The sequence below is a fragment of the Anas platyrhynchos genome, chromosome 3 (genome assembly GCF_047663525.1).
Source record: "Anas platyrhynchos isolate ZD024472 breed Pekin duck chromosome 3, IASCAAS_PekinDuck_T2T, whole genome shotgun sequence".
NCBI classification, from domain to species: Eukaryota; Metazoa; Chordata; class Aves; order Anseriformes; family Anatidae; genus Anas; species Anas platyrhynchos.
Genome location: NC_092589.1, coordinates 54,635,301 through 54,654,796, shown reverse-complemented (window position 1 = coordinate 54,654,796; position 19,496 = coordinate 54,635,301). Strand labels below are relative to the sequence as shown.

At 37.6% G+C, this 19,496-nt stretch overlaps 1 protein-coding gene across 1 annotated transcript in view; it reads left to right on the top strand.

Annotated features, from left to right (window-relative positions):
• Positions 1 to 15,751: 15,751 nt before the first annotated feature.
• Positions 15,752 to 19,496, top strand: part of SYNE1 (spectrin repeat containing nuclear envelope protein 1) — a 308,749-nt gene continuing 305,004 nt past the window's right edge. Inside the window, exon 1 of the mRNA XM_038177603.2 lies at positions 15,752 to 15,911. The gene's annotated coding sequence lies outside the window, so the exon portion shown is untranslated. The remainder of the gene's footprint in view (positions 15,912 to 19,496) is intronic.

Here is a 19,496-nt window from a genome sequence, read left to right as displayed (position 1 = left end):
TCCAAAAAGCTAAAGCAGATTGATGTATAGTAAATAAATCTTGCCTTAATTTATTATTTCAAATATTATATTAATCCTTATATTTTATGCTTGAGAGTACTGCAAGAATCTATTCACATTATCCCTATTAGTTCTTTCATTTTTCACCCTTGAGAAGTATCTTTTTCTGAAAAAAATAATTGCTGCAACCCAAGATATCTTTATGGGTAAAAATGCTCCTCACTATGCATTATAATGACAAGTATAACACACTGTCACCTCTAACTGGTGAGAGACAGAGGTATGTAGAGGACAAGCTGTCAAATGCATTACTGATGTGAGTTCAAATGAGCAGTCTTTTTTACTGCTTGAAAAAAAGGAGCTGAATTCTGTTTTTAAACTTTTTGAATTTATTGATTAAGTGAGGGGAGATGCTCTGAATTTACATCAACACAAATTTTAATCAGTGAAGAAAGAGAAGAACTTCCAGGGGATATAAATGTGATATGTCTCTTCATGTGTTAAATAAATTATAATTGTAATAATAATAATAATTAAGAATAAGAATAAGAATAAGAATAATATACTAATGCTATTATATATTATTATAATATATTAATAATATTATCGTTGTTATATTATAATATAATAACAATAACAATAATATATTATTATCATTATTAATATATTATTATCATATTATAACAATGATTGATAATGATAATGATAATGATAATGATAATGATAATGATAATGATAAAATCATAGGTAAACCAACTGTAGGTACACAATGTAATTCTGGCAGGTAAAGAATCACTTTCTGGCTTGCAAGAAGTGTGAGGAAACACAGAGGAAAGAAAGTTCTAAAGGGGTTTCTGAAGCCTTGAGGGGTCTCTTCCTGCCTCAGGGCTCTGTAGTCCCTTCCTGCAGGTCCAGAGGGGCAAAGATTTCTGAGATGCATTAATGCTTTCCCCACTGGTATATTGTGACTCCTCTCTTTTTCTTTGCCTGTGTGTATAGATATTAATTTAGTTGAAACCTTTTTATTTTTTATTTTTATTTTTCCTAAGGCTGTCCAGGGCTCATGGTGATGATGTTTGAATATGATCTGAAACAAACAGAACCCAGATCTTATCTAGAGTCAATCATTGCCAGACAAGAGTCATACCACTGTCATTGGCAGCAGAAAATGATCACTCTGTCAGAATTTTGAAGCAACTTGCTGTGAACAACTTTTCAGTTTTTTAGTTGATTTACTGTTACTGGCATTTCTCAAGAAAACAAGATACACATGTTGAATTCTCCTGAGTGAACCCACAAAATATTTTTATTTCAAACACAAACAGAGTTCACCAAAAACAGACAATGAAAAAGTGGAATGAGTGAAGTGAAACTTCTTTTTTTGACACTTTCCATCTGGAGATTATGATTTAGGCTGGGATTTCCTTTAATTGTTTCATATTTCAGCAGCCTCATATTTGTCCTTGGTTAGTTTTACAGCTCTCCGGATGCATGAATTAAAACTCAGGAATTTTTGTTCTTTGACCACTGATGAAAAATATTCCTGTCCCCCATCAAACTACCCCTTTTAAGGGCTGCTCATAATGTGACGACAGACAGAAACTACTGCCTGAATTTAGTCTTTAATGACTGACTTTCGTCTTCATCAAAATTGAACAGTGGAAACCTTCAGTTTTCCTGATACAGATCACAGTCTCCAGTGAAAGGGTTAAACAGCTTACTTCCAACTGCTCACTGTATCAGAATACACCTTTTCATATGATGTACCTGCTATAATATGGCTTCTGTAGTGTCAATATTTGGAGGAGGCAAAGATGAGCTTTTGGGGGCTAGTCAGGCAGTGTTCTTCTGGCACTGTTGTATCTAACAGAGTAATGCTTTGTGTACATGTGTAGCCCATATGGAGCTAGCAGCTTGGACTCCAACTTAAAAACTCCAGACTTAAACTTTTATTTTGTCAGAAGACAAAATTGTGAATAATCAGTTCAGAACAGAAAACAATGTACTGTCATTCTCTGAGGTTTCCTCACTCACAAGGAATAAACTCACAAGGAGTAAACAAGCTTCAGCCCTAAAGCTGAAGCTTGATAAATTACAAACAGGATTACATGAAGTGACTGCTTATTAGGGTAGAGACCTGCACCTAGAGTAATCCTTCATCGTTCTCTGTTCTCCTACAAAAGCATCCTGTGAACTACTTCCCATTCAGCAGATGAAGATGAAACTCCCCCATATGCTTTCCAAAATGTGAAAACTTTCATCCAATGGCCAAATTTTCCATTTGTACACAAATTTACAATCTAAGTAAGAGACTTGGCATTATGTCTTCAGAGTACAACTTCTCCTTGTGTTACAGGTAAAAGGGACAGGGGGCAATACTAATAAATAAATAAATAAAAAGGGGGCAATACTAATAAATAAATAAATAGTCCTGCATCTGCCCAGTTGTGCATCCCTGAATCTCCTGAGACATGAAGTACTGAAGCATGACATTTAGTAGACTCAATATCTTAATTCAGATTAACATCTTATTCTTTCTAGTATTCATTAAGAAAGGGACCAAGTAAGGGGACAGAAAGAATCAATATCAGCGTTCAATATAATCACAAAATTATATTGTTTTAACATTTTCATAGTAAATGATAGAGCTCCACAACTGAGCTGTAAATTTTGCATCACATATCAGAATTGGATAAAAAGTCATCCATTGACATTATATTCTCTCCTGCCTGCTGTTAAAAAGATGGAATGAAACTGCGTCTGTTCTTCTCACTCCCTAAGGAGGTCTGAAATTTTAAATTGCATTGACAAATAATATTTACAGATATATTTGTATCTGTTCACACTGAGAACATTTATTGTCTTTCAGAGACAACAGTTTGTTGATGTGAGCAGCAGGTGTCTGACTTACTTTTAAAGTGCATGAACTATTTACGAGCAGAATTGTATTTGTCCCAAGTTGCCAACATAACATTTAATGGACTTGACACAACATGTGACATTGTTTTAGAACAGGCAAAAACATTCCAGTGTGTTACCTTGTGCACGTGGACTTTTACATCAATGTACCTTTGTGGACACCAGTACCTCTGCAGAGTGTTGCTGTTCTTAGATGGACAAAGACTATTATTTGTAAATAATCTTTTATTGAGTTGTAAACTATGACTTACCATTGAAATTGTCTTCATCTATCACACTGTTAACAATACTGAGATACAGAGCATGCTGGATTCAAAGTACTTTTCTGAGGCCCAGTTTTATTTTTATTTTAACAGAAGTAGGACCCTACTGTCATTTCATTACATAAGTAAGATAAAAGCCTAATCGAAACACGTGGAAGCTAGTGAAAACATCCACATATATACTGAGATAGGTGCAGCTTGGGTAGATAAACATTTAGAAAGTATTTATATCTCCCATATATCTGAAATCTGTTCCAGAAATGAGATGGGAAGGTTGGTAGGAATTAAATTGTTAGAGTCCATAGAGTTTTATGACTGTTTCCAAAACTAATACTTGTATAGATTCCAATACTAATACTAATCCAGAACCACTTTATAACATGGCTTGTCCCAGTCTAATGTGATACATCTGGATTACTTCATTATTCTTTCCAGATTATATCCAGTCTATCAGGCTTGTCACAGAAAATGAAATGAAATGAAATGAAATGAAATGAAATGAAATAAAATAAAATAAAATAAAATAAAATAAAATAAAATAAAATAAAATAAAATAAAATAAAATAAAATAAATAAAATAATCTTTGTGGAATTAAATGTTAGAAGACACACCATTTTGGTTTGACTTATTTAGGGTTCTTGTGAGTACACTGCTTAATTTTCATGACTGCATTTTTTTGATAGGAGAGCAAATTGAAAATTCCTCTTTCATTTTTTTAGACAAATGTCTTGTGACAGTAAATGTCTGGTTTCCATGTCACACCAGAGGCAAGGAAGTAATGTGATGTGAAATAATGACAAACATTTGATCATTATGGCCAGGTCCATACTAACACACACAAAAAAAATAATCTAGGAAAACAAAATCTTTTCTGAATATTGTAGGAAGAGGAAATCCTATAAGGAAGGTTAAGAATGAAGACACGATAAACAATTGAAGGAAAATGCCTTTCATCAGTTCTGAATGTTTAATCTCTTCCTCTGATTGACAGATATTTATCACACTGCTGTCATGGAGTATTCATTGATTTTTACAAATCAAATAAACCTGAAAGTCAATTCATGAGAAAATTAACTGGACTTGTATCTCCCTGTTATTATAGTTTAGATTTACCCAAGGAAAATTAAAATATAAATGATGTCAGAATGTTTTAAAGTATGTAAAGCCTTGATTAATCACCCAGAAAAGCACAAAGAGTGCCACAATACTTCATAACATCATAAGCAATGTTTTAAGGAACTATAAAGTCCATAGGTAATGCTTTGTATGCCAATTTAGCTTGTGTGGTTTTATTATTATTTATCATTCTTCGTAGAGCTTCCCCAAGGCATCCCAGCTCTGTTGTACATAAGCACTGTACAAACAGGTTATGTTAAGACTAGGTGATTTGCATTCCTTCTTTGTTGTGCAAATGATTGCTTCCTGTGTTCTCAGAAGAATATCATATTGAAAAGGAAAGAGCCAAGCCTCCTTTCATGGACTGGTATTTTTCCAGGTGTGTCTTTGGCATGTCTGTCATCCTCACCTTGCATGTCAAGATACAGTTCCTTAGGGCAGGCCCATTAAGAACTGGTGTGAAGACAAGATACCAGCAACAAGCTTCCTAGTCTGTCCTACCTCTGCTAAAGTAGAGAAGTAGGCAAAAAGTTTTTAGTGGGAAAAAGATAACAGTGGTCTGTCAAGGAAATTGTATTTCTCTTTGCATACCCAAGAGCCCCAGTAGTTGTTTCTACATATTTCTTCCTTCTTATTGAAGCAATTCTAAGCATCCTATCTCTCTTCAGAGGCACCAGATGTTCAAACCTTCACCATCGTCTTTACCCATACAGACATCCTAGCCACTGAAAATTCCTGCTGCTCTCTTTGTAATTCCACGTAGCTAAGCCCTCAACAAGCTAATAGGAGAGCTTCACAGAGAATGAAGATGAATAATTAATATAATAATTTTCTATTACAAGTCATTCATTTTTACTGCTCTCTGATGGCTTGCTATTATAGATACTAAGCTTTATAAATCTTGATCCACAAAGGACAGAAATTCTGGACAAAGACATCCAACACAGAGTGACTGCAGAAACTCCAGATGTAGAAAATAACTTGCTGGTTAGTTCAAGAAGCTTGATACTACTTTCATGTACACTTTCATGAATGCTTTCAGTTTTATTTTCATTAAAAAGGAAAGACCGGGGGACAAGTACTTATAAAGACATAAGATTTCTGAAAGACTTCTAGCTTATAGAAACCCATGACAGTAAACCTTGACTTATAATCTGAACAATTAAAAATATCAGAAAGTGATGAGAGATGATGAAAATGTGAGGGTACACACAGTTTACAAAAGTAAAGCAGAAAACAACATCACTATTTGATATGGGCCACTCAAAATTAAAAAAGCAAACATTTACTAAGACTAAAATGTGGAACTGAGGGACACAGAGTAGAAATGATTGCTGACCCTTGCAATTATGATCACCTGATCTTAACAAAAGGGTTCTGGACTGATCCAAGAACAGTCCCAAGGCATAAATAAAATTGGCATGAAAGAACATGGATTGAGGTATTGAAAAAATGGGCAATTCTGTGGAGAATTCTGACTAGACAACAGATAAGATGATAAGGGGAAACAGTAGTAGGGGAGTTAGTGACAAGAGAAATGTTTCTACTTGAAGATGGTATAGACAAAGAGAGTCTTTCGAAAGAAATACAGCTGGATCTCAAAAATATGAAAGATTCTGGTTTGATGATGTCAACTTACATCTGATCTTCATATAATATCAGAGAAAATTTATCAGAGAAAATATCTACTCTGGCTGATTTATCAGGCCTTGTTTACAACAGCAGTCAGTAAACTAAACAGAAAGACTTCAAAATTCCTACTGAATGACAAAAATAAATCTGTATGGATTTTTCTTGGGATGTGTTGAGTTGACTGGAGCTGGGCTTGGGAATTTTGAGATCAGAGAAGAGAAAAAAGATGGGAAGCATGTAATATTTTTGTCAGGAGATGACAGAAAAAAAAAAAAATCCCAAGGATTAAAAGGGGTTCAACTCTCTGTCCTTCCTAGTCTACTCTGAAAACTCTCAGGTGGCTCATCTCTAAAGCTGCAAGCTAAGAAATAGGTTAGGGACTGGAAGAACATGGTAGGATTCAGAGTTCAGGTTCAGCTGGATCAACAGAGACATTTGTTGGACTACAGAGGGTACAAGATTGTTGGACTGCTGGACACATTGTCTGTTTTGTGGTTAAAAATTCAATGTAGTTTCAAAGCCTTGTACTCATGTAACTCATACTCTTCCAAAGACTGGCAAAACAAAAGTACTTTGGAGTTGGTCAGGAGAGCACCTGAATCAAAATGTAGGCAAAATTAATTAATCAATTAATTAATTAATTAAAAATGCCTCAATGACATTTCATTCTTCTTCATTATATTCAAAGGCCTGATGCTTGTAAGATTGAAAAACAGAACAGAAAGTCACAGAGTGACTTGGAATCATCAAAACCTCTCCAGAAACAAAACGATATGAAAGTTTCATTGAAAAAGGTAGAGATTTCCAGGTCTAGGCAACACACTCCTACTTGTGTAAACCTCTACCGATTTTATCGATAGTTCTTCGTTGTGTGCAGAAGACAGAAGCCTGTAACAAGTCTTCACTGCATAGTACTAGAGTTCCAGATAAATCTGCAGCAGGTTACTCTTTTATTTCTGCTTCACTTCACACTCAGAGGTGTTAATCAAATCAATCACTATTATAGCTCTCCACATCAATGTAAACTGTACACAAAATCAGGCCATTCTGATGTGGTCATTTTATATCCACCCTGAAGTTCCTTTGTACGACAAAGGTATGTAAAAAACATTAACAATGAAATATCCATCTCTGGAGAACTCAGAGTTGGTTTAGGAAATCTCTGGAGGGGCCAGAAGCTATAATCCCTATTGATTTGACACAGACTTTGCCAGATATCTTTAAATAGACCTACTGAAATCAATGTGTGTAGGCTTCCCCACCAGTTTTATAGAAGGTGCCTTTGTTGAATTTAAGTAAAACATTGAAAGGATATGAATCATCAGTGGGTTTTCTGGGTTTCTCTTGCAGTTATCCATCTTAATTTTTTGGAGTTTGGAGAGACACAAAAAAGTTGAGGTACTTTTAGCAAGAGAAGCACATTTACAAAATCTATTTCATCCTCCCAAGCACATCACTTAGTTTGCTCTAGAAAGAAGACATTAACCCAAAGCCTTGAGATAGAAAGACTTTCCCTCAGGGATTTTTTTGTCCTATTAGAGGAACATACGTACTGAATAATTACTATGATGAATTTTAACTATATTCTGTATTGTAGCACAGTATTTTCCTGAAACAAACATTGCAGTACAAAACAGATGCAGCCTTGAAACTGCCTAATTTACTCCTACTCAGAGTTGAACATAGGGGACTTGCAGGGGAGAAAAAAAAAAAAAAAGACCACTCAGACGTTGCAGAGATGAATGAGTCACAATTTGCAAGATTGCATACACATATGAAATACAGCCACCTTCAGGATAAAGTACAACACTGTAAAACAGTGGACAAAGACAGTTAAAGCCAAAAGATGAGCAATATGTAATTTTGGAAAACAAAGAAATTTTGTAGGCACGTTAAATTATTCTTTCAATGATTATTGGCCTTTCTATGGACCAATTACAAATCTTATAATTTCATCCTTAGATTTGATCTATCAATTCAAAAAGTGTTTGTTCTTAGTCAAATACCTGTCTTTTTCTTTGTATGTGAGGTTTGTGCAACATTATTCTTATCTACCTTTCTATTCTGCTGTACTCATTTTTGTTAAAACACTTTTATAAAATAAGCATTATTTTTACAAGTTTTAATTAAAAAGATCTATATATGTTGCAGCTTCTCATAGAAAGCTTCAAACGTCTTCATTGTGATATTTGAAAAGACGGATGGTTTCACATTGTTGAATGAAAATATTCATGATGAAAAGTATGGATTTCTCATAGAAAAATCCTAATGTTGTTCAGAAGAACTCCTGGTTCTACCTGTCAACATCAAAAGGTATAAAAAAAAAAAAAAATCAGTAAGATTCATTGCACAGCAGTGACAGATTTCTGATCTTGGAAGTCCTCATGAATACCAAGATGCTAATGAATTTAAGAAATATTCACAATGAGGTCAAGAAAAACTAGATAAATTCTTCCTCTCACACATAGCATGCAGAGGTTCAGATACATGCCTTGACTTTTGAAATATTTAACGTATTTTAAATATTTAAATTTATTTTTATAGTTCTTTGATGCATTTCATAACAAGACTAATATAGATGTCAGAAAATGAAGATTTGGAACCTTAAGTATAACAAGAGTGGCAGGGTACATCATGGCAACACCACGGAAACAGGGGTTCCTCTTGGTAGACACTGGATGATCAGAGAGATAAACTTCACATTCTAGACCTGAACACTGCTTTTTTTGCAAAATCCATATTTGTAATGTCACGGAAAATGGAGCACTCATATAAAAGATATCCTTATGGAGTGTGACTCTTTGCAAATAACATAAAGATTGAATAAGCAATAAGAAATGAAGGGAATGTGAGAAGATGAGGAGGGGTCGGAGGTTAGAGAATACCTGCATCCTGTTTTTTAGGATTTGCATTTAGGATTTGGGATTTGCATTTCTAAAATACCCCAAAACTTGGAGGAAGTTTTAGTTGAATTTTTGCTAAGTGTACCTGGACTAGTAAGATAGAGAGACTTTTCTACACTCCTCTCTTTTCCTCCCACATGAGGTAGAGTGAAGGGAACAATAGATACATTAGAAGTTGAAGAGGTGTCTCATAAGGTCTAATCTAAAATGAAATTAAAAGGAAGCATAGGATTTAATAAGGGGCAGGAAGCTTGCTGTGTCACCTGAGGCAGCTACAGCACCTGACAGGAACAAACCTGATGTTTCCTAGAGATAAGGAGGAAGATAAAATCAATGACTATTCCTTGGGAAAATACTATTATTTTAGAATAATTGGGTTTCGAACCTCTTGGCTTTTTGTTCACTTGTTCCTCATCCATAAGTGACAGAATCAAGGAGATCAATGCTAACCTCGTGTTCCAAAAGTGTATTTCAAATTCTCATGTTTCACAGGAAAGCTTCAAAGCATGTCACACAAGTGTGTGTAGAGGAGTGAAATACAAATGATTTGATCAGTCATGTCTATAAAAATGAATAATTTTCGAAGATTTATTTAAGGTTCTTGAACATCTGAGGTTGACAGCAACAGCTCTTGTTCCTCCTTTTTTTATCTTCTATCTTCTACAAACATGTCTCTCATCCCAGTTGTTTTCTAGCCTCCAATATAGTTCATTTTCCCATATCTCTTTCCTGTTCATTCCCTTCCTCCTCTCATGCTTACTGCCCATTACCTCCTACAATGCCACATTCTAGGAACATTCCTCTGGCAGTGCTGCTTTCCTGTGCCCTTTTTAGTCCTTTGTGTTATACACTAGTGTCACTGCACAGCCTAGATGGAGAAACACAATAACCCCAGCTGTCAGGACTTTACAAAAGCTGCTCCCATGTCTATTTGAGCTAATTAACATGACAGCTGATGTTGAAGCAGCAGAGAGTAAGGGGTTACAGTTTGCTCAGAAGCACTGGTATATTAGCCTGTGGCATATCTCTTCTCAGTACTTCCTCATTTTACAATAACTAGGAGGAAAGAGGAAGTGTTGCACCCTTCACTCTACTTCATGTGGGAGGAGAAGAGAGGAGTGTAGAAGTCTCCCTCTTGCTATGTTCAACGTGTCTCTAACATGCCTGTCAGCCCTTTCTTCCTAACAGGTTACACTTTTCCTTCAGTCTCCAGATCATGTTTTATTGTCTGTGGTTTCACTGTTGTTTATTATTTTTACAAGGAGGAGTGGATGTTTGACTGTAATATTTTACTTCAGAGAAAAAGTTATTTAAATGTCTTACTTATTTTAAGATAATTTTTCTATTCCTGAATGCAGTTCCAAACAAGTAAGTACAATGAATTATTCCAAAATAAACCCAGAAGGATTAGTTCCTCTGCCTAATAATTCACCAAAGATTATTATTATTATAAATTATTATTATTTTTTTTTTTTTTCTGATAGGATATTTGTTCATTTTTTAGTTTGGTGCTAAGTTTTTCAGCTGAAACTCTGCCTAGTATTGTTCAAAAACACCCCGTCTCTACCGGAGTGTAAACAAATTCAGAATAACTTCAGATTTGCTAGATGAAAGTTTCTTGATCTGTTCTGCAGCTTTTTAGTCTAGCACTAAAGAACTTTGTGATACAGTCCATGTGGTGGCACTATCTGATCATGTTAGCTTTGTACTACTACAAGTTAAACAAGTTACTTTTAACATGTTTGATATGAATTTTTAATTTATATATATATATTTATATAAATGTAATCAACATATATAAATACCTGAGGGAGAATGCAATGAAGATGTATCCAGGCTCTTTTCAGTGGTTCTCAGAGCCAGGACAAGAGGCAATGGGTACAAACTGGAATACAGGATGTTCCCTCTGAACATCAGGAAGCACTTCTGTGTTGTGTAGGTGACTGAGCACTGGCACGATTACCCAGAGAGGTTGTGGGGTCTCCCTCCTTGGAAGTCTTCAAAAGCTGCCTGGACATTGCTCTGGGCACCCTGCGCTGTGTGTCCCTGCTTGAGCAGGGGTTTGGACCAGGTGACCTCCATAGGTCCCTGCCAATCACAACCATTCTGTGATTCTGTTATGTATATATTTATATATAATGCTGAGGCATTAAAACATGTTGTGTTAAACAAGAGTAGGCAGGGGAACCCCAGTAAAAGCCCAGTACCCATGGGCTGACTAGGGAGTCAACGGGAAAGGCTCTCCACAGATCACTTTATAGACAGAGAGGGGGGTGTCATGGAATAGATTTTACACAACTTTAATCTCAGATTTATAGGAAGTAGAAGAGCATCTTGGGATTGTTCAAGATTTACTAAAGGATGTTTAGAATAGGAAGCAAAGGTGGGGAAAGTGAGTAATCATGGTGGATTGTGAGGAACAAGGATGGGAAAGTAGAGGGATAAGGGGACAAAAGGTTGTAAGCAGAATATTGGTCAGTATACTATACTGTGCCTGATCAGCACAATCTGTCCTGGCTTCTCATTAAACTCAATTTCTATCTCTTTTTGCGGGTGAGGGGCTTCCTATCCTGTGTGCATGGGTGTGTAAGGAAGTCTGTATGTTTGGGGTGTGTAAGAGCACTTGTACTAATCAGAAGGTAGAGTGGGGCTCTGGCCTTGGGAGCTCACAACGCACATGGACCCATGTCATGCTTGCCACTGTTTGACTGCTGGATTTGACAGCTCCTGAAAGAATGGAAATGAGTTTTAGATTTGAAGAATTTCTGTTTGCATGTCACATTTATATAACACAACTTTTAGTCATACTTTAAGCAGTAACAGGGTGTCCACTTTTCATTCCTAATTTGTATTTTGAGTTTTTAGAAATGTTTTCTGATTTAGTGTAATGTGAGAAGCAAAAACAAGGAAAAATTGGCACAACAATAAGTTCCAAACAGATATGAATCTCAACAATAATGAGGTGACTGACATTAAAAATAAATGCCATTTGGTTTAGCTCAGCTCTTGCCATATGCTACACTGAGCTCGTTCTGTACATTTACGTGGTTTTAAGTCCTAATTAGGCATCTCTAAACCATTAGAAGTTTGATAACTTCACTTACAAGAACATACCATATATTATATACTAGTTTAGAAGATGGTTTTCATTTATTTATTTATTTATTTATTTATTTATTTTTAATGTCTAGTCCCAGTACATTTTTCTGTAATTTCATCCTGTTATTTTCATGCCTTTCAACACAAGTAAAGTTAAACGATCTGTTGCAACACTTCATGTAATTTGGTACAGCTCAAGTTGGAGGGGGTATAGTCTCTTGCTTCTATTGTTATTCTTAAGTTACTGTCATAGTTTGCTCAAGCTTTGTCACATTAAAATATAAAATATAAGCTACAGAAAAACATTTATGTAGAAAAATTCATTCTGTTTACAGTTTATACATTAATGCTTTACAGAGTACACGAAAAGGGTATGAGGAAATGCACATATCTCTCAGGAGACGTGTGGCAATTTTTAAAGTTGCATATTGATACTGTGCGGCAGTTTAGGACAGGAAGGAAGTGGCAGCTACTGCTTGCTGCAAAACCTGCAGAAAGAAGGGTATGCTCTGTTGCTCAAAGCAGTCTTGATTTCCACAGAATCACAGCAAATAGACTTGGAAGAGATTAAGATACTGAAAGAGATATCCTGTTCTGCACTCCAACCAAAATCCAAAAATGCTTTCCAGGAAGAGGACTGACTAGTCTTTACTTTAATACCTTCCATTATGCAGATTTCACTTCCTCCTTATGTTATGTAGTGCAAAGCTTTATTTCCTCCTAACATTTTTTCTCTTCTGATACAGCAATCTCACCTGCTGCCGGGCAGGCACATTACTTCTTGTCTTCTGCAACTGTGGACACTAAGAGGTTATTCCTTTCCGTTAATAGTGCTCCTTTACTGTTTTGAATGCTTTTATACATACTTTCACTTTCTGTTCCTTTCTATTCTCTAGCTTAAACAGATTATTTATTTATTTATTTATTTTTTGGGTGGGGGGAGGGCAGTGAGGGAGGGATGAGGAAAGGAGTGGAGGGTGTCTTCCTCAGTCTTCCTTCAGTCACTCTCACAGTTCTCCTCTGGATTCTCTCCAGTTAGTTTAGGTCTTTCTTGGAGTCTGGTGACCAGAATAGGACTAAGCTCAGAGTGATACAATGAGGCAAAGAGGTAAAGTCAAAACATTATCTTACTTTCTGAGGAAGGGTACCCCGAACTCTTTAGTGCCAACAGCCTTGCATCTCAGCTAAAAGCAACATCACTCAGAGATTGATTCTGTGTCATCCATTAGACAGAACCAGGACACTTACATGTACATATCAGCATTTGCTATATTGTCTGTATTTCTTTGCAATTTATAATACTTTATCAGAGTACTCAAGAGAAGGATTTCTTGGAGGATGGTTAGTATCCTTCAGCACACACCTGGGCAGTTCATCTGGCTGCCATTTGTCCTTAGTTGAGGCCTTGTTACCTAAGGTCTCTTGGAAGCATGCTGCATGCTAAATAATCTCCCTTGGAAATGGTATGTTACTATACATCTTGTTATTTTCATTATTTCTCTATGATGGAAGTAATATTTGTTTCTTACCTTAATTAATGTATACATCTAGTAAAGCATCCTTGTTTAGTACAGCCATTTAATATTAACCATGTTTAACATCATAGTGGAATCAAGTATAAGCTTAGAGTAAGGATATCGTCCATTTTCAATGAATCTGAATATCTGAATATGCTTCTAGATTGTCCTTTCCAAAAATTCCTAGTCATGGTTACAGAGTATACATGGTAAATTAGGTGACCCCTTTTTCAGAAATGCGATCTATTAGAAAATACAATCTCCACTCTTTCCAGATAGGCTACCCACAAACATCATAGTGGCAAGAGTTTAGTTCTTTTTTTTTTTTTTTTAACAATTAAAAGAAAAATAAGATAGTGATACATTGTCCCTAGGACAGTGAAAATAATTTTCTTCTAGGAATAAATAAATAAATAAATAAATAGGATAAGTGCAGTAAAGCTTACAATGACTACCACATTTGTTTGGAATAAATTTTTGTACAAGGTGGCTTCCAGCTCTGTTCACATCTGGAGTTGATAATTTTTGTAAGAACAAACAAGAAGAATTGGGATGATATTATATGCTTGATTAATATGCAAAGATAAAGAGATTTGAGTAAGCCAGATCTTTTCAGCATGTTAAATTCAGGGTGACTATACAGAAATCAGTAAGGTTTTTGGGGGTTTCCTGATACATGTATAACGGATAGACAAAATATATCTTGGTCATTTTAACTGAATATTTAAAGTATATAGTGCAGCATACAGTGCTGCAGTTTTCCAAAAGAAGAAAGCTTACTCTAGCAAGTACTTTCATTGTTAAATTGCTTAAAACTAGAGTATTATTATTATACAAAGTCTAAGCTTTAGTTGTGAAAAAGATGTTCTCTCTCATGTCAGTATTCTTAACCTAAGAAGCAAAAATAAAATGACATTTTCTGAAAGAGACAGCAAAAATTTATTCAGCTACTAGGTGTGTGTGGAAAGGGGAAACTTGGAAGCATGTCAGCACCTACTTCCTTTGTCATCTCTGATGCTGCAACTGGCATGCAGTAAGACAAAGAAGGAGAAAAATCAATAGAGATAAAAAGCATCAGATGCAAAAGTCTTTGTAGTTCTACACAGAACAAGCAAGGAAGCAAAAACTAATTGATTAATTAAATAATAATAATAATAATAATAATAATAATAATAATAAAAAGAGGAAAAATTCAGGGCCAGTATGCCTGGCTACACTCATTGTGAGGAAGAGATAATGTTTTTGGATGGATGGAGGTGACCTACATACATACACTCCTGTTTCACAATAATCCTTGCTTAGCTCCTGCTATGTCTTCTACACAGCAACCTGACTCCAAGAGTGTGATTTGAACTGTGTGTTGTGTTGGGATAGGTGCCACAAATATAATGTTCATATTGCAAGGGTAGCACCAATTTTAACATGACTAGCACTAAAGGAAGGGATGATGCTGAGTAATCTCTGCTGCTTAACTCAGATTTCTTCCATCCCCTCAGTAAACACCCTGCATGCTAATGTTGCAGGCTCACTGCAGCACTGCCAGAAAAGGTGGAAACTAAAAGGTATATTGGCACCTTTTCTTCCAACTTCTCCATTTTGGGTCTAGATGAATACTTTGCTCTCCTAATGATTCCAAGCAGAGATGATCAGCCTAAAGAGAAAAAAAATATCCCCCCACCTACTGCACGATGTTAACCTTAACTGTACCAATAAAAACGAAGGAGGGAAAAAGCATAACCAAGCGTTAGGGCTTGTGCAACGTCCTTTGAACAAACAGAAACCCATTTCACCCTGGTGACATAAACACTGTTGCCCAGCCAGCGAGGTTTCAGCTCAGGAGCGGCAGACCGTCCTGCTGGTTCCTCCGAGTATTTCTGTCCTGCCGGTGTTATGTAAGCGCCAGTGTCCCACTTTGCTTGCACAGCTCCCCGGCTTACTCGCGATGCTCCGGAGCCCACACCCGAGGTGATGCTCTCCAGTACGCCAGGTAACGCAACAACAACCACAGTAGTAACGCAAACGGCGACAGCAACTGGCAGCCACAGCTCGCCGCAGTCATCCTCGGCGCTATTTGTGCTGGCGGCTAGCGCGCACTTCGCGGGGGTTTGGGCTCGGGGAGGCGGCTGGTGCCCCAACCCCGATAGTGCCCCAACCCCGATGGTGCCGGTGCAGGGCCCGGAGCAGCTCCCCACCCCACCCCGGAGCCGTGCTGCTGCTGCGGCGGGGCGGGGCCCCCGGGATGCGTGCAAGGACAGCGGGTCCCGGGCACGGGGGGGCAGGGGGGGAGAAAGAGGAGGAGGAGGAGGCGGCCCGGAAAACGCCGCAAGGGCACCCCCACGGCCGCCCGTCCTCCCTCCCACATCCCAGCAGCCGCCCCCGGTTGGTGGCCGCGGGGCTGCGCCGTGCCGGTAACCAGGGAGCCGCACGGAGGCGGCGCGGAGCAGCAGCGCGGCGGGCGGAGGTAGGGCGCCGAGTGGGGACGGGGTGCGGGGGAGCGGGGTCTGGAGGGGGGGACCCCCATGGGGCAACCCCTGTCCCCCTCCCTCCCCCAGCACCTCTCTCCAGCCTCAAAGTGCTTTGGGGTCGATCCGGAGCTCGCTGCCGGCGTTAAGCGGGCTTCCCCTTCTTGCTCAGAGGGTTTGGGATTGTGTCCTTTCGGAGGACGGGGGTAGAAAATCTCACAGGAGGGGAGAGGTTTTCCTCGGAGGACGGGGGTAGAAAATCTCACAGGAGGGGAGAGGTTTTCCTCTCGAAGTGCACATGGGTGTGTTACGGAGGTACACGGGTATTATGCTTGGTCACACGGTGCAGGCTGAAATACAGTTAATCAAGGGAGACGTGACTCTCCGCATATGCTCCCAAGAAGCCACTTTTAGGCTGGGTTGAGTGCAATGATGGTGCAAAAAGGACGAGTGCATTGCATCTGAGATGCATAGAGTCCGTATGCTCCCTGGTATGTGTGGAAACTCCCCAGAGGTAAGACCTGCTGGAATATCTAACAGACACGGCTGTTCCTAGGATTTTGATAACCATATCTTCAACCATGTTCCTACTGGGCAAAAGTGCTTGTAAGGATTACAACTCTGCTATTATAAACCAGAATTCACAAATTTACGAGAAATTAGCTACTTAAGTTATCTACCTGATGCTGAGGGAAACTCCAGTGCTCATCACTATGAGGGATTTATTTTGTGTGGTTTTAGGAAAATAGTACGTGCTATTTCTGGCTGCTTGCCAATGCTTTTCAAATGCTGAGCCTGTTGAAAGACTCTTAACAGGCACACATTTTCCTGCTGTAGTACTAGCAATGGACTGCCTGCTTTCTCTGGTCTCTGATAACTATTGTCACAATTTTTGTGTGCACTCACATGGAGCCCAAGTTTTAAATGCTGGTGGGCAAACCAAATTATTGACAGTTGCCAGATAATATCAGGGTGTCATGTTGTTGTAACTGGTAATCAGAAAGGCTTTTTTTTTTTTTTTTTTTCTTATCATACTGACCTTCATGTGGTGAATCACATGACAAAAATGGTTTACGAGGTACAGTATTAAAATTTGTAGAGCGACTCACTTCCTTATTTTTATTTTTATTTTTTTTTTCTGGTTGGAGTCCATACCTAATCTATATGGAATGCATGAAAAGCTCTAAAGCACAGAAGTTTCCCCTGAGAAGAGGAGCTATCCAGAAGGAGCCTGGTGCTGCATCTTGCAGTGGACAAAGTGTAATCTGTGCAAACTCTGTAGATGTGAAAGAAGTAATAATCTCTCCACTTTCCTCATTTTCTTTTACTTCCTGGTCCAAGGTGTTGTGTTTTCCTTTGGTTTGTTTGTTTGTTTAGTTTTTGCTTGTTTTTGTTTTTATTGTTATCTCCAGAGTGGCAATTCTGTGCTGCTTAGTATGGATAGGTATTAATCACTGATGAAACCTAATAAATTTGTGAGCTTTTTTTTTTTCTCTTCTACTTGATGTTACATAATTCTGATAAATGCCAGTAGTGACTTGGACTACTTCACTTAATAGACACAAGAATCTCACCATAACAGTATACCTGCATGTTTTGCTACTTTCCATTTGTTAAAATATGAGAATCATCCAATGATTTGGGATTTTTTTTAAATAAATAAATAAATATTTACTTTGGGACCCTGGGAGCACCTTCCTATGAACTTCAGTGGAGTCACACTGAGTTACATAGCCTGCTAACATGTACATTGTTCAAGGACAGTAACCCTTTGGTTTTGGGTGAGAGAGAACAGAGGCACTCAGGGAAGTAAGAATAGCACCCTGATAGCATTTGAATGCATTTGGGAGCATATGGGTCTCTGTGGCTGATCACTGAGAGTCTGCAGGGTGGATCCTGTGGATAAGGCCCCAAGACACACATGTATACGTCCACCATTCAGACAGGCACCATGCTAATCTGTCTTGGTTACACTTTGTTAAAGGAAGTCAGCTGTGTCTCAAGTAGTGACTGTAGTTATTGGGAAAGTACATACATCAAACACAGACAATTCTTTCCGTACTTCCTTGTTACCATGGCTAGTGGTGGAGACTGTGTGTCCTTAGAGGTCATAAAAATAACAGCAGCAGTGTACCTCTGAAACAACTGAACTTTTACTTTCTTTTCACTCAAAGGCACAGATTTAATGAGGAAATCAGTTTTTTTTTCTTTTTTTCTGCTTTTCCATTCACATGGCAGCCATGCTGTCCCTCGCTTACATATTCTACTCCAGATGAGCTTTCTTGTTTGGGAGATGTGCAGAAAAATACAAGGGATTATTACTTGCTTATCTTAAATTCAGTTTGACCCACCCTTTCCTGAGATGCTTCAGTGTCTTCTATGTTGGTGTCTTTGTTTTTGTTTTGTTTTCCTCCTATAATTGTATCTCTGCAGGAACCTTATGCTATAGGTGCTGCTATGCCACAGAAATCCTAAATGCCATATCAGTATTAAAATAGAAAAATTAGAACCGCTCTCCTGCCATTAAATGGCTTACAGATTATATCCTAACTTCACTGTCTTATTTGCTTGCATATTGTGACCTCTGATCTTAATCTTAGTCTTTGTCTGTGCAGATAGTAAGCTCTTTGAGACAAGGATTATATTCTATGTTTGTAGAAGGTAATGAGTTACTGATCCCAGACTGCTGCTATTACCAACATCTATATAAACTATAATACATTCCTGTAGAATTTCAGTAGCAGGATTACCAAACTGCAATATACAATGTATTTAACTTCTCATATTAGAAAGACAGGGAATGACCTTTCTTTGAATATGTCTCTATATATTCTGCTAATTTTTCTGGGAAAAAAAAATAAAATTCTGTCTTCTATTTTCTTCTGGAACACGTTGCGTTTTTGGTTCAAACTGAATAACTGCAAGACAAGAGTCACAATTTCATAATACCACTGGAATTTTGCAGCCTCCTTCTCTTCCCCCTCCTCCCCCTCAAAAAAACAAACAAACAACAAACAAACACCCATAAGCACAAGTAAAAATAATAATAATTAAAAAAAAACTATTAATGTACATAGGTGTGTAAATGAGTGTAGTACTACAAATAGTTTTTAATACCAGAGTATAGCTGTAGGTGAAGCACAGAAAAATTGTGAGACACATACGCCACAGTTTTAAATGTCAGATTTGCAAATTACCTTGACTTTTCCAAATTATTAGCTGGTGTTGCAGGCTTTCTGTAAAAAGAAGAACTTCTGTTCAGTGCCAAACATTACTGAAGCACAATTAGAGGAACTGAAACAATCTGGAGCTTCAGAAGGTATCCAAACTTTTTTTTTTTCCCCCTATGAAAAGCAAGTTTAAATACATCTTGCAAACCTCTAGGTAACTACTGCATATCAAATCAGTTTGGAGTTGAATGGTCAGTGAGAACACCCTATTTCAGTGTTTCCGTTTCAGTGTGTTCTTAGTGAAAGGTTGTAATCCATCTCTTCTTCCACATTTTTTCTCTTTGAAAGCAATTCATGGTGTAAAGAAAGGAAGCACAGAGTGACAGTGTTGGGATTTGGGGACCATACTATCAA